The sequence below is a fragment of the Ictidomys tridecemlineatus genome, chromosome 5 (assembly GCF_052094955.1).
Source record: "Ictidomys tridecemlineatus isolate mIctTri1 chromosome 5, mIctTri1.hap1, whole genome shotgun sequence".
Lineage (NCBI taxonomy): Eukaryota > Metazoa > Chordata > Mammalia > Rodentia > Sciuridae > Ictidomys > Ictidomys tridecemlineatus.
The window spans coordinates 106,813,179-106,828,111 of record NC_135481.1 but is presented as its reverse complement, the minus strand read 5'-3'; the positions used below and the strand labels follow the sequence as shown (position 1 = coordinate 106,828,111).

Sequence of the window (14,933 nt, the reverse complement as noted above, 5' to 3'; positions counted from 1 at the left end):
TCTTCTTTACACAGATCTATCCAGTGTGGCATGTGAATTATCTCATGCATGGTTTGGATTGGGTTAACCAGCAGGCATTTCTGTACTAAAATATATAGAGTAAGGCAGAAAGGTAGTAACTACATTTCTTCCTCTTGGGCAACTCATCTGTAGTGATGCAAAAGCACTTCTGAGGAAGCAGTCCCTCTCCCTAGACTATGAACAGCTTGTCTTCATAGCTGGGCTGGTTGGATTACACATTTATTCATTCAATTACATTTTATGCAGACCGTGGTGCAATGGGCACATCTGTTAGCACCAGAGAGACAGAATAAGTCAAAGTTCATGGAGTCTAGTGGGAGAAACAGACATGTAAACAGATACATTAGAGGACAACATGAACAGGAAACCAACCAAGATTTACAGAGAGTGCTGTAGAAGCCCAGAAGAGGAGTGGTTCCTTCTGACTGGGAAGGAAGGTGGTATCCATGTGGGACTTAAAAGAAAAATATTTTGCCAGAAGGAGTTCATGTTCTATGGAAAGAATAAAAGGCATGGGAAAGGCTAAGAATTAAGAGAGTCATGCCTTACCATCTTTGGGATGTGGGTGCACTAGAGGGAACAGGACTTTAAAAACAATGTCTGAGGGCTAGCTTGAGATTGAGACAGTCAAAGATCTCACATGACAGGACACACATCTGGATAACTTTATCCATAAGGACAGGGCATCCAAGATGCAAGTGACTGAAGAACATTATGTAATTTGCATTTTTTTTGTTCTTTTAAGGAAATTGGGAATGCAAGAACATTATGATAGTTTTGGGGGTTCCCAATAGTGGGGAGACCAAACAGGAGACTGTGGTTGCCAAGAGTGAAGCAGCCCTGAGAGCTGGCTCCTCTGCAGGTTCTTTTCTAGAAGACTAGAGTTAAATTGAGCAATATTTCTTAAGTGGCAAAATACACCCACAATTTACTCCGAGAAATTCATAAGTGACTTTCAACTAGATGATTATAAAACCACTGAATCTCTAGTTCCAGAGAAATATTCTAAAAATTATACAGGTCAGTGATTCCTGATCTCAGAACTTTCGAGAATCCACATTCCTGGGCTCCACGATAGCCTTAGTAAGTCAACATCTCCAGGTAGGGACCTGGAACCTGTATTTTTAACCATCTCTTCCTGTTAATTCACATAAATGAATGAACTCTGTAGAAGGGGGATTGCAGTCTGACCCATCAGGATTCTTGATAAGCAGGGATAAGGGTTTTTACAAGAGTATCCCAAATACCTAGCACAAGGCTTAGCTTGGTAAGGACTAAACCTTTGTCAAATCCTCAGCTACAAGCTCAAGACTTGAACGGATGTCTGCCTGGCATTCCTTGGAGACTGAGGTTATTAGAATGGAGTTTTAAATTCCATTGCTGTCAGCACTACTGGACTTGTTCCTTACCTATTTGGGTAAAAGAAATGTTTTTTTTAAAAAAAGAAAAAAAAAACATTTCCCAAAGAATTTTAATCTCTCTTACATTTTCTAAAGTAGCAAAACAAGGTCTTATTGTTTTATGTTGGGTTGAATGTTGGTTCAGAAGCTACTTACTAAGATGTTAACAGCTTATAAAGTATACTCAAGTGCCTGCTTCTTGTTGTTCCAATTTGATTAATTATATGTATTTATATTACATTATATATTATGTGATCTTAACAGGAAAAGCTACTGTATTTGCCAACTTGGAGGTCTGGGGCATGCCTAACCTCGTAATAAATAACATTTCTACATCAAAAAATTTACAGATTCACAATGTAAAAAAATAAAAAATACATTAACTTCAAGTATTGACTAGAGTGCAGAAATTAAACTAATGCATACATGAAATTATAAGGATAAATCAAAATTGTGCATTTGACCAGTGCATCTAGCACTGTACTTGTTCAGAAGTGTTTGCTGCAGACATAGTAAGAAGCTCCTTTACTGAAATTAATTGAAAATTACCTTCTGCAAGAAAATACTTCCACACTGGGCTGATGGAATACCCAGTCGCATCATTCCAACTCTATCGTCTATCATTACCCAAGCAAGGTACAATCATTCTGTAAGGACAGAATAAGTGTTAAGTAAGCGTAACAATAATTTATGCATTAATCTACAATAAAATATCCTCATGACTCTGCCAAGTGAATTGTGTGAGGCAAGGTGTTTAAAATTCACTTTGATAAACATCTTTGTACTTTGGCAGAGACGTCATAACCACAGCTCACTATGCTCTGAGTCCCAGTCTAGACATAGGACTCCTTGCAGGCTTCAGGCACTGGTCATCAGCATTAGGTACATTTCTGCGAGTTATAGTGCATGGGGACAAACCTCTTAATTAACAACAATTGTGCTTTCAGGGAACAAAAAAGTCCAAGTTAGGCAGATCCTTGCTGACCTCGCTTTCTGAATCCCCTCCTGAGAGGAGCCTTGTTTCCATCCTCCCCTACCTCATGCATGCCAAGCCAGCGCTCTACTGCTGAGCTACAGCCCCAGCCATGCCTACTTTCTATTTGAAATGGCAAAGACTAAGAGACATTTAAATTGGGGGTCCTGTTTATAAAATGAAATAGACTTCCAGCTAGCACTGGAACCTGGAGGATCCCTCTTCAAAGGCAGAGTTCTTTGCACTAATCCTGTGAATTCCTGGCACACTATCAGTGTTGATGTCTTCAATCATGTATGAAACTGCCACGGAATTAGGTTTTGTGTCTCCTCACTGCTCAGCAGCCTCCTGCTCACTATGTGCAGACTCTCCTGTCTAGCCCAGGTCATCCATGACTGGAGTCCCTGCCTGGTGCATGCTAAGTGCCACACATGGTCTCTTCAATGAAAGCCGAAGCTCTCTTCACCATGTGGTGTATGGCTCCCAATTCTACAAGAAGGACATCTCCAACACGAGGACCAGGCTCCTCACACAAAAGTATCATTTCTGATATAACTTCATGTTTTTCTCCATTTACATTGCCTACAGCCTATTTAGAGGAAAAAATCTTCAATTAAAATTTGGCTTATTTCATTATTTTATGACAAGCAAGGAGATGTGGGCTAAATTAGCAGCACCTCTGTTTGGGGTCAAACAGCAGTCCCTCCTCATAGTACTGAACTCTTGGATTTGTGCATTTCAAAGATATACACACATACTATTTCCCCAAACAGTTGCCTACAGATTCTTCTCACTTCATTGGGTAGAACTCTTCAAAGTAATAGAAACACTGTCTTTTAAAAAATATTATCATAGCATTCAACACTGGTGGAACAAAAGGAACTTAGATTAATTTGACCAAACTCTGTAATTTTCCATGTTAAAATGTATTTCTATGGCCATGCACTTTACAACGTATTACAAAAAAAAATTAGTTAACTTGAAAAAGAAAAGCAAGCTTCAGAACTTTGGCAAATAGCAAATCAGAAATGGTAAAGAACACTGTTAATTACAGATTTATATTTCAAATTACTGAGTAAACATGCATTCTGACCAAGAATCATGATCTAATCATGATCATATATTTTATAAATTCACATTTTACAAGTGCATGTGTTTCTGAAGCCTTCAACAAAACAACAATAAAATAATTAAAAACTAACATTTACAAACACTTCAATATAAGCAAATTAGCAACGTTAAGCAAGACTACATTTGGAACACTCAAAATTAAAAATGTCTCAGATCTGACAATTGTAAAAATACAACTGAACAAAATACACAGAAATAAATTGTAAAGAATTGGGCTACCAGGATTTAGTGACAGTAACAACATCAAAATAAGGCCTAGCTTTGGCATATATGTTGGAATTATAATAAATCTTATCTTTCCATTTACTGCTAAATGAAATGAAAGAAATTTGCCAAAGTGGTGGTCTTTTGGTACTAGTCTGGTTTATTTTGCAAGATAATTTTTTTTTTAATCATCATAGTTTCTACTAATGACACTGCTTTTACAAAAGGTAACTTGAATGGCTAAAGTTCAAACTTGGTCAAAAAGAAAAATAAGCTTCAGGGAATGTTAATGGTTTGATTCAAAATAAGATCCTCCATGAAATCCATCCTTGACGAATTTGGTTTCCATCAACAAGCCAAAGCTTCAAGAAGGAAAGTTTGGCCCTTGAACTCAACTCACCCTAATTGCCCTTTATCCTTGGAAAGGATGCCTGCAACAAAATAGAGCAAACTCGCAGAAGGAGAGTACCCAGCATTGAATGAATAGAAAAAAAAAAAAATGATGCCAAGGGCCACCAGACAAGTTACAAATTGAGGAAAACACCACCCACAAGAACAAAAGCTCCTGAAGGGCAAGTACTGGGTTGAGGTTATAATCCTAATTAGATAAAGCTGAGCCTGTTTTAGCACAAGACAATCACGGAATGATAAACACCATCAACCTGAATGAGGCCTGCTTTTGAGAATAAGAGTTTGCATTGTTACTAAGGCATTTTCACACACATTAATCTTATTTGACCCTCAACAACTCTGTTGAACTCTGCAAAGGGGAAATTAAGTCTCCTGGAGATTAAGCAATTCATACAAGGTCGAATAAAGGAAGGATGTGCTGACATGAAAATGCAGATTTTCTTTTCTTTCCTCTAAAACAATTTCCTATTTTTCCCTCCTCACCAATGTGAATCTACAATCTGCATACGTGGTAAAAATGGGAGTTCATAACCCGCTTGAATCAAATGTAAGAAATATGATATGTCAACAGCATTGAAATGTTTTGAACAACCAATTAAAAAAAAAGTCAAATACCTGCATCATAAAATTATTCAGAAGAGGCAAACCTGTATTCTAATATAAAATACAATGTTTGAGAAAGAGTTAAATGCTACTATTTTTAAATCTAAACATTTCTATGATTGCAATATTTTCTACTATTTTAATAAAAGTAGCCAACTCTGATTCTTTGGGGTAAGTATATAAAGAATGAAGCTTTTTTCCAGAGGCTTGGAAGGCTGAGGCAGGAGGATCCCAAATTCAAAGTCAGGCTCAGCAATTTATGAGGCCCTAAGCAACTGAGCAAGACCTTGTCTCAAAAAAAAAAAGTAATAATAATAAAATAAAATAAAAAGGGCTGGGGATGTGGCTCAGTGGTTAAGCACTCCTGGGTTCAATCTTCCGTACAAAAAAAAAAAAAAAGAATGAAACTTCTAAACTGTAAAACTGTATCTTGAGAACTCTATATCTTTGTAATAAAAAAGTAAAATAAGTGTTAGTTATCAAAGTCTGTGCAGTCAGATAGCCCTTAGCTTCTTTGTGGCTCCAGCAACCCAGTTGGAAGTCAGGCAGATAGGGCTTTCTTGTACCAACTCACAGAGTCAAATGGAAGATATAAGTGAAGTTGCTTGTGTGAGAAGTGGAAAACATAAGCACTGGGTTATAAAGAGTATATGAAAGTATTTTTAAATCTGTCTTAAAAAGAGTTCCCTGGAACCTCTGTGGCCCATACTTATCCAAACTATTTGCCTTCATCTCTCACCTCCCCTTTATCTAATATATATGTCACGAATTACAATTCATCTTCTCTTTATCCCATGTTGTGGTTAAGAATCACAATTCCCTGCATTATTTCTGTCTAATTATTTGAGTCCAACTGTGGGAGCAAAGTAGGAGAGAAAACTAGCACAGAGACTGTTTTGACACTGGAGTCTCATGAAAGTGACACTCCTAGGCAGCTGGGGCTGAGAGTGACACCAACATGTGAACCTATTTCAGGACTGATATGTGTTCAGTGTTTTCCATCCAGCCACATGACCTCTGGTGACTTCAATGGACAGTCTATTCGTGAACTGATTTTAGGAACTTCTGCTCTTTTACTCCCCTTTAAAGGTAGTTTCAGTGTTCTGAGGCCTAATAGCATCTATGAACTTTGGGACCTGATATTTTTCAGTGGGTTTAAATCCCAAAGCCCTCAGGTTCTTAAAAGGTTCATATGGGAGATTCTTTTATCTGTATCTTGAAAGCTCTAATAAAGGGAACTGAAATACAACAATATGAGCTGTGGACTGAGGAGAACAGAAGACCTTTTTCCAAGTTTCTTGCACATTCCCTTAAAAGCAACCTGAGAAGAAAGTAAGGGAAAAAATAAAAAATGTTAAAAAAAAATTCAGATCTAATGAACACCTAATGGTTAGCAGCTCCACAGATTTATTTTGTGAATGCCTCAAAAAAGGGCTGAGATCTTTAACCATTAAGCTGCCAGAAAAAGTATGGCCTTCCTAGGTATTAGCAGAATAAGTGAGCAGTGTTTGAGAACCATGAATGTGGCCTTTTGACTTCCCAAATTATATCAGGATTTTTTTCTTTGACCTTCCCTTACTGCAGATCGGTAACAATGACACTGCTTTGTTCAGGTGAATCGGGACACATGGCACTACACACTTTTGCAGAAACACATCCCACATTAAATTAAGTTAGAGGCGGTATTTGAAAAATAAATAAATAATGGAGTTCCAATTCACTGCAAATGGTACGGGAGGCCAGTAAGTGGGAAGCCTGCAAGAGAAGGACTTCTTTTAGAAAGATGTTTTACAGGACTTTTTCTGCATCATTAACTCCTCTGGAATCCTGAACATAGCATGATGAATTTCCCTAAAAAGTAGCTACTGTTTAATTTTCAATCACTTCAAAGAGCCACAGTAGAAGGAATCAAAGAAAACCAAAAAGACCAGTGGATGAGAAATTCACCAAGGGAGGAGGGGGGAAATAAAGTTTCTAACAGATTTTGACCATGTACTCAAAATACCACTGATTATTTTGGTAATACAGTGTTTTACTGTTTCACCCGACTGAAATAAGTCTCTGTATTCATCAGAACACAGGATATTTTTATTACAATATTTGTGTCATAGCCCTTAAAAAAGGAACATACTTAAAAATTTGAAGAGAATTTTTGTCTGAAAATGGCTTTTGGGGTGTGTGTGTGTGTGTGTGTGTGTGTGTGTGTGTGTACGTGCGCACGCATGCATGTGTGTGTGAGTGCATGCCTGTGTGTGTGAGTGTGCGATGTGCGCACGCACGCGTGTAAGTGTGCAATGTACGTGTGCACGTTACTATAAACAGATACTTAATTAGAGGTAGCTTATTACTGAAAGGAGCAACACTCCTGCTCCTCTCTCCAACAATATAGTCTTGGAAGAAAAATATAATTTCACAAAAGCAAAGAACTGTGGCAGGCAGGAAAGGCAAGAAAGTTGGCGGAGGTACTAGAAGGGTTGCTTAACTTCAATAATAACAATAATTGGTCTTTAAAAATGTCTTCTGCGTAAAAAACCTGCCCAAGGGAAAAGAAAGAAAACCTCCTAAAAATTCCATCTCCCCAAATACCACTACATCAAAAACCATCTGGAAAATGTCAGATAATGGTATCCGCCCACCCTAGAAATTCAGTAAACTTTGTCTTCAGCTAGCATTTAGAATAATCAACTAGAATTGAAAATTCGATCGGAAAACCCTCCAAAGACAAAGCAGGATTTGGAATCCGATTTTTAAAAGTCTCCTTAAAAGGACCATCTGTTTATAAATACTCTTCTCACACTCTACTTTGTCCTTGATCTGTACCACAAGTTCACAGCAGAAGCAGACTGAATTTAAAGACATACATACGGCTACTATGAAGTCTAGTTACCACATATATGTTCTGGGCTGGTCTCAAGTTTCCCTTGTTATGTAAGCACTTAGGGACAATAAAATTTCACTTATATGCAGCAGCACTGTGAGTCCCAAAACAACAGTCTACCCGGCCATACAATCCTCTTACTGGCAATGGACAGCACTAAGGTTTTATTTATGTTGATCATATTGTCAGTGCTCTATGGAATAACCATTTAGTGGACTCCGTATTAGTCCATCATATTTGTATTGCTGCTACTCAATATCATTAGCTATACTGAACTCTGTATTAGAAAAATCACATTAGAAAAACTGAAACATTCAGAAAGAACTAGGAAACGTGGGTTTCCTCCCCACATCTGCAGACTGAAGAGAAGAAGAAAAACAATGAGTATTCACTTCTCGCAGATAGAGGTCACTAATGGACTGGATTTGAATCACTGTGGCAGAAACCACATAGTTATTAAAGCAATCTAGTGAAAAATGAACTTGAATTAAAAATAAAGAAAAGATACCAAAAGACGATTATCCAGAAAGGTGTGACCTGAATTCAAATAATATTTCATCACCTTGACCTTTCTTGAATCTTCTAAACAGAGAGCAAAACCTAAAGCCGCTTGGCACCCTGGCAGTTTTTTAACTTCAGAAGCTGCTGATCGCAGAAGCAGCAATTCTTCCTGATAAAGTAAGGAGCTGAAGAGTCAAACTAGATTAGATGCTCACACTGAGTCTCTACAGAATAAGGCTCCAAGAATCAGACATACTTGAGCCTTTCCTGAAACCCCAGGTTCAAACTGGGAAAATATAAAGTTGATTTAGGGAGACACGTATAAATCCTAAATCAAACTCTCCAGCAAGCCAGAATATAAATGTAATAGGGCATCAGAGAGGGTTCAAATTAGATCCAGCCGGTTGAAGTCACACTAGGATAAGATCACATCAAGAAGCCTGGTATACAGGAAAAACCTGGGGACCCCAGGGTATATATCCCAGCATGTTGTAATTTGGGAATCTACTTTCTTTTGTTAAAAGCATCACCTGGAATTTCTAAAAATGCAATGAAACTATCAAAGTGCTAGGACACAGCAATTTTTTTTAAAACTAGCATTCTTTCTATGCTAGGTTTGTAATGGGTTCTGTTACAGTATACCTAGTCCAATTCTTTTTACAATTTCATATACCTACTGGCAGAGACATGGAATCATGTTTAAAATCCCATCTTCCAACCTCCCCCAGTCACAGATATTTGCAACTCAATGTGATAGTATGGTGCTGCAACTGTCATCAGTGATTATTAAAAAATTAGATAGTTTAACCCTATCTTGTTACAGGTTTTCCAGGAGAGCTGGAAGAGAAGTTGTGTTTTTCGGAGTAATAATATTTTGTGGGAAAAAGCAACTTTTCTTGGCATGTATATTTATCATCCAAACATTGATTCTCTTGCAATATGGTAACCTGCCGATCATCCCTATCTGGCACATGTTGCTTAGAGATTGAAATAATAATAATAATCCAGTTCTAACATTTCAGACACTGACCTAAATTTTTACATTCATACAACAACTAAATATATCCCTGGACAGATGCCAACCTACATTCTATTTACCTCAAATGTTTGGGGGATCCTTTCACTAGAGATTTAATAAGGTCATACCAGTTAAGTCTATAGACAATCTAAGTCACGATATGGGAGCTAGCCTTCATATTAGCTTTTGGCTGGGGGAAGTTAGACATAATAAATTTAGCAATAAGCCTGTAAGCAGTGGACATGCTCCAAAGCTCCCTGAAACCCTGTGTGATTAAAGAGCCTCCCAGCTGAATGGGGAGCAATAGCTCCCATTTAGAAGAGGCTTTGCATAGCAAATGCAGCATGTAAAGAAATCTAATCAGCACCTTGCACTCCTGCATTTACACGGATTTGTGCCTTGCACTTACTTGATTAGCTTACAGTAAGCTTTACATGAGATTCCCTCCATTAAAATTAATCAAAAGCTCGTAGAGACTGTTTTCCATTCAAAGGAGAAAGCATGATGAGTTTCCAGGTGAATTAATAATGATCATCATAATAAAGACGATAGCAGCAGCAAACGTTGAGGTGCTTTCCAACTCAAAACTCTATGGGGGGTTTGAAGTAGGCATTGAGAAGTTGGAGCTGGAATCTTTTGGCTCTGAAAATGAATGGCAGCTATTTTCTCAGCTTAAGTAAGGCCAGCCACTGTTCCAGAGACATGACTACCTTCTCTTGGGCCCACAGCCTCAGTGCACCCACGCGGCCACTCAATTCCCTGGCACCATCGTGCGTCAGGCCATTAAGAGGGGAGTGGGGGAAACTGGCCGCTCTGCAACCAGGAACCCTCTCCCTCTAAGACAGAGAGACAGACAGACAGCATACACACACACACACACACACACACACACACATACTGAAAATTCACATTTCCAAAAGCTAACCCATTTCATCTTAGCCCCCTCAATGAAAATGTGAGTTCTAAAGTTCCTATTATATGACGCCAGAAGGTGAATGGAAGAGGGGAGGACTCCAGGGATGTCAAAAGGGAAAGATTTTTTGCCTCTTTGCAGTCAATTTGCACACACCTCCCCATATTGGTTGTTCTGAGCAAGCAAAACCAAGCAGGCAAATTAGAGTGGGCTTGAATTTCTTTCTTTCTTTCTTTTTTTAAAGATGCTAAATAGGGGTGAGAGGGAGAGCGGGTCGGGGTAAGTGAAATCCATCAATCATTTCCCTGGATTGAGGAATACTAAAAGCCCCTGGATTCACTTTCCAGATTTCCAAAGAGCCATACAAGATGAGACACCATCTGGGGCTGAGGGTTATCATTCACTCCCAGGGGCATTTGCGCCTGGCACAGCTGCCCATCGGGCACATGTAAGATCCTAGCGCTAGGTACCCATCCCCGGCATCTTGAACTTCATCTCCCTCTCACTTTGACCCAAACCTGGCGAGCGCTAGGAAAGGGTCTGAGGGAAAGCAGAGGGGTACAGAAAGAGAAGGCTGGGGAAATGCTTTACCTGCGAAGGTTCTCGAGGTCTCCTTCCAACCCTGGTGGTAATCCCGCTCAGCGCTGCGCCCTCCCCAAGATCCAAACTTTTGCTTAGTCCTCCGGGTGGCGGCGGCGGCGACGGCGGAGGCTGCTGGAGCCGAGCCCTGTCGCCTGCAGCGTCGGGGCACGGGGGAGCGGAGGCCGGAGCCTCAGAGCGATGCGCGCCTCCCCGCAGCCTGTAGGCGCCCGGGCGCCCCACTCGCCTCGCTCGCTCTCGCCTACTTCCCCTACGGATGCGCGGCATCGTCTTCCCCCGTCCTCCGCCACCTCCGCCTCCAGGGCTCGGGCATGCCACTTTCTCTCGGCTCGGGCCGCCCTGGCTCCCGCCTCCTCTCCTCCTCTGCCTTCCTTCTCACTGCCTCGGCTAAGCCAAGGAACCCCGAAAAAAGTAGGGCGGGCGGTGAAAGCGGTGGAAAACGGCCAGGAGGCACCCGGACTCCTGGGAGACCGAGAACCCCGGGGGTCGGCGGAAGAGCCAGGCGGGCGCTCCTCCGACGCGTGTGTGCGGACTCCGCGGAACTGCGAGCGGATCTGCGCGGGGGCGGGCGCGGGGCTCGCTCCAAGTGCTGCGCCCGCCCAGCGCGGATGTGGAGGCTGCTCTGACCAAACTGCTGCCTCAATCTGAGGCGGTCTGGCTAATGTAGGCGCTGAGGCCTCCACCCCCACCCCTGCTGACACCCCCGGGAGATGTTTACAGTAATGAATTCGCGGGATCGCCTCCGCGGCTCCCGCGCTCCTCCTCTCCCTCCGTCCCTCGCGCTCTGGCGCGCTGTCCCCTCCTAAAGCCCTCTTTCACTCCCTCCCTTTCTCTTCCTCTCTCGCGGAGTCCCTCCCACTTTTCTGGTTTAAAGAATGCTGGGGAGGAGCGGCTGCTACCCAAAGCTTTCCAAGAGGCAAAGTCTGACTCGAATTTTAACCCTCTCCTTCCTGGAGAGAGTTCCAGAGCATTGGGGCTAACCCCGCGGATACCACCTTGACCCTGCACGCTGCCTCTGGGTTTTCTACGATGCACATGCCCTCCCTACCCACAGTTTTTAGAAATATTTCCAGCGTCTGAACCCTGAAAGGCGATTTCCCCCAAGTCGCCTAATGCTGTACTTCCAGGAGAGAGGATCTATTACTTTGATTCCGAGAAAGGATCGAAACCTGAGATTTGAGGGTAAAAATATAGCAAGCCTCTGAACCAAAATGGCGTTATTTCAAATGCAGGCAACCTTGATGATTTGCCCCACCCCCATCTCCACCCCATTACAGGTTCCTTCATTCCGGACCTTTTTAAACTTTAATTGGGGAATAAACTAGAGTTTGATATGACCATTTTAAACACCTCTACTTTCTCGTATTACCCTGGCTGCAGCTGGTGGGGTGGGAGTGGGTCAATTTCCCCACAGATTTCAGTGGACAGCCAAAATTCAGCCTCAAAGACTTTAGAGACAGACTGGACAGCAAAAGAAACCTAATTTGTATATAAATAGCATTTCCAATTCTCAATCTCTTTGCAAAGAGTAAGTAAAGAATAATCTGAGAAAACCGAGGGGTATGTCTTTTTCTTTGCGAGGTGCGGAACAGGGGACGGGATCTGGTTTGCTCTTCGTTTCATTGCTGCTCTTCCTGCCTCCAGTAAGTTGCTGTCATGTTTTAACAAGTCCGGAGAGAGGCTGAATCTGAACAGAAGAGGGAGAACGAGCCCGCGCCAAGCGCTGGGCTGCGCCTAGACGCGCTGTCAGTGAGGCCAAGGGAGATGCAATCCGCAAGTTTAACCCCGGACCAACACTCTAGGGATCCTCTTAGCTCCGTGGGCTCTGGAGTAGGACGGGGGCGGTGCCTGTAACCGGCTGGAGATGATTTCCGGACGCGCCCAGGCGAGACCGCACTCCCTGTCTTCAGTTCAAAGCCTGAGTCACTTGGCACCCCTTCTCCGATTGTTTTTATTTCCTTCGCATCCCTGTTGTGTCTACTGCCTTTATGTGTTTGAAAGCCTAAGTAAGGTTAAGACGACTTGGAGAAACGCCAGATTTGTCTCCTAAGCCACGCATGGACCCACCCAGGCACACGTTGACACACGCGCTCACACGTGCACACACACTCATACACACTACTCGAAAGCTTGAGCGCCTGTCGCTGTTCTGTTGTATCATGCAAAGGTGGCTAGAAAACGCTTGAACTTAGATATGCATAGCCTGTCCTCTACCCAAACTCCCAGAGTGTAACTAATAATTATCCAGGGGAGGAAGGGGAGAGGATGGTGGAGCTAATCACAGAGAAACAGTAAATGCCATCTTGCTGGGAGGTTCCTGGAGCAAAGCGCCAGAGACCACAGCAGCGGTGGCTTCAGTCTCCACCGGCAACTGTTTCACCTGCTCCAGGAGTTTTCCAGGAGTCAAGTGTGGATTCAATCCGCTCCAGTCACCCTGTTCCCCAGAGGGCTCCCTTATCCTCTTTAGTGCCTGGGTCTCAACTCGGCACCTTGATCTTGGGCCTAATTATCAAAGAAAGAGAAGTGACCATGCCGACTCTGAAAGAGCAGGGGAGAGCACTGGACTGGTCAGCGCGGCGGAAGGATCTTTCCAGGAGGTTGGGGCTCTAGCAGCGACCCGGTGGCAGCTTGCTAGGCCTTGCTTCAGCCACTCTATCGGTCTTCAGGTCCCTGCATTCAGCGCCTGGGGGCGTTACCCACCCCATCTCTGTGTCCAACGCAAGCGGCGCCAGAACGCGATCACAGTTCAGCTATTCTTGTGCCTGGAGTCTTCGCCACCCTTTCTTTCGCTTCAGGAAGGCGCAGTGGCCCCAGCTGAGTGACCGCCAGCCCCAGAGAACCAAAAGGGCTCAGGATAGACTCGGTTTGGGGAAAAGCAGCCCCTCTCCCCAAATGAAAAGAAAACGAATTAGTATCCGCTGCGTCTTAGCGGCTAAAGGATCTTGGATTGAGGGAATGGAGCGGGCTGGTGGCTTTAGATATAACCACTTGATAATAACGCTGGTAGCATTAAAAGTAGATGGAAAAGGAGGTTGTTAATCGTGGAAGTTAAGAGATTCTTTCTGACGAAATGGGAGGCTGTACTCCAGCAGGCTTAAGGGTCTGGCAATCCTCATTTAAGACCTATACATCCAGCAGGCAATCATTTTTGCTTTTTGACCCTGAGCCATTACAAAACTCCTTAAAGAAGGTGGATTGGACCTGCAGATAGACGTCCCTAAAGTCGGGAGCCTAATTTCTCTCCAGGTAAAGGAAAAAGTCTAGAATATCCCATCAGGGTGACTCCCTCCCCAGTTAAAAAATAAATATATCTTCCCCCAAAGAGCGTGACGCCCGCTTCGCGGCTGCTAGGGCGGCTATTAGAAACTTCACCTGGCACCGCAGTCTCTTTACCTGGCGGCCGAGTCTCCTCCCAGTGGGCTCATCCGAATCCGACAGGGTCAGGGAGGTGGAAAGGGAAGAAGCTGGCGCGGCAGCAGCAGGGCTCCCGGGGCATGGTATTGTTTTAGGGGTCGCCGCCGAGGTCCCTTCTGCCCATTGTTGAGAACTGCCACCCTGGTCCTGGGGCTCGGTGGACACTGTCGCGGGCGAGGAGGTGCCACCTCCCCGCCGCTAAACTCCCGGGTGGAAGGACCAGAAGCGCACCCCCAGCGGGGGAAGCTCAGCGCCTCGGCGCGAAGGTTGCGAGCACCACGATTGTTACCTCCGAGCGCTAGTTCCTCCGAGATGACAATGGATGATGCCCAACTCACAAGTGAAGGCGACAGGTTTTGAACGTACAACTAACTACAAGATACGCAGCCAGAGACTGTAGGCTTCTTTTCCCCTCCCCCAGCTCTGCCTCCTACCAGGGAGGGGACTAACTTAACCCTGTGTGCGCCCTGCACTCCCGGGAGAAGCTGGAATGGACTAGGAAACCGCAGGCGGCGGCTCCCAGGGCGAGAGCTTTGTTCACGTGCGTTTCCAGTGGGTGTGTTGCTGTCTAGGGGCACTCGCGTGGCAAGACGCCAGTGACGGGCTTCCAGCGCCAGACTCAGGGATGGGAAGGAGCCCTAGCATTTCATCCGGACCAGACCCAGCCCTCGGAATCTATTTTTTGCTTCCAGTTACCGGATTTATGGAAGTTGCCAGCAAAGTTGGGTTTTATTCCTCTACTTCTGTTCCCCGCCCCTCGTATTATTTCCTTCACTAGCTGAGCTTTGAAGATTTGGAACTCGTCGCTGATTCTAACTCTAGCTCCTAACTGTATTGCGTGTGCGAGACACTCTGGCCAAATTTAA

At 43.5% G+C, this 14,933-nt stretch overlaps 1 protein-coding gene across 4 annotated transcripts in view; it reads right to left on the bottom strand.

The window, feature by feature from the left end:
* The window catches only part of Flrt2 (fibronectin leucine rich transmembrane protein 2), an 89,417-nt gene extending 74,871 nt beyond the window's left edge, over nucleotides 1-14,546 (bottom strand). Inside the window, exon 1 of one of the 4 annotated variants that reach the window (XM_005321296.4) lies at nucleotides 14,026-14,546. The gene's annotated coding sequence lies outside the window, so the exon portion shown is untranslated. Of the gene's footprint in view, nucleotides 1-10,644; nucleotides 11,315-14,025 lie in introns of those variants that run through there. The other 3 variants (XM_005321295.4, XM_078050658.1, XM_021723821.3) reach the window with 3 other exon arrangements.
* Nucleotides 14,547-14,933: the final 387 nt, after the last annotated feature.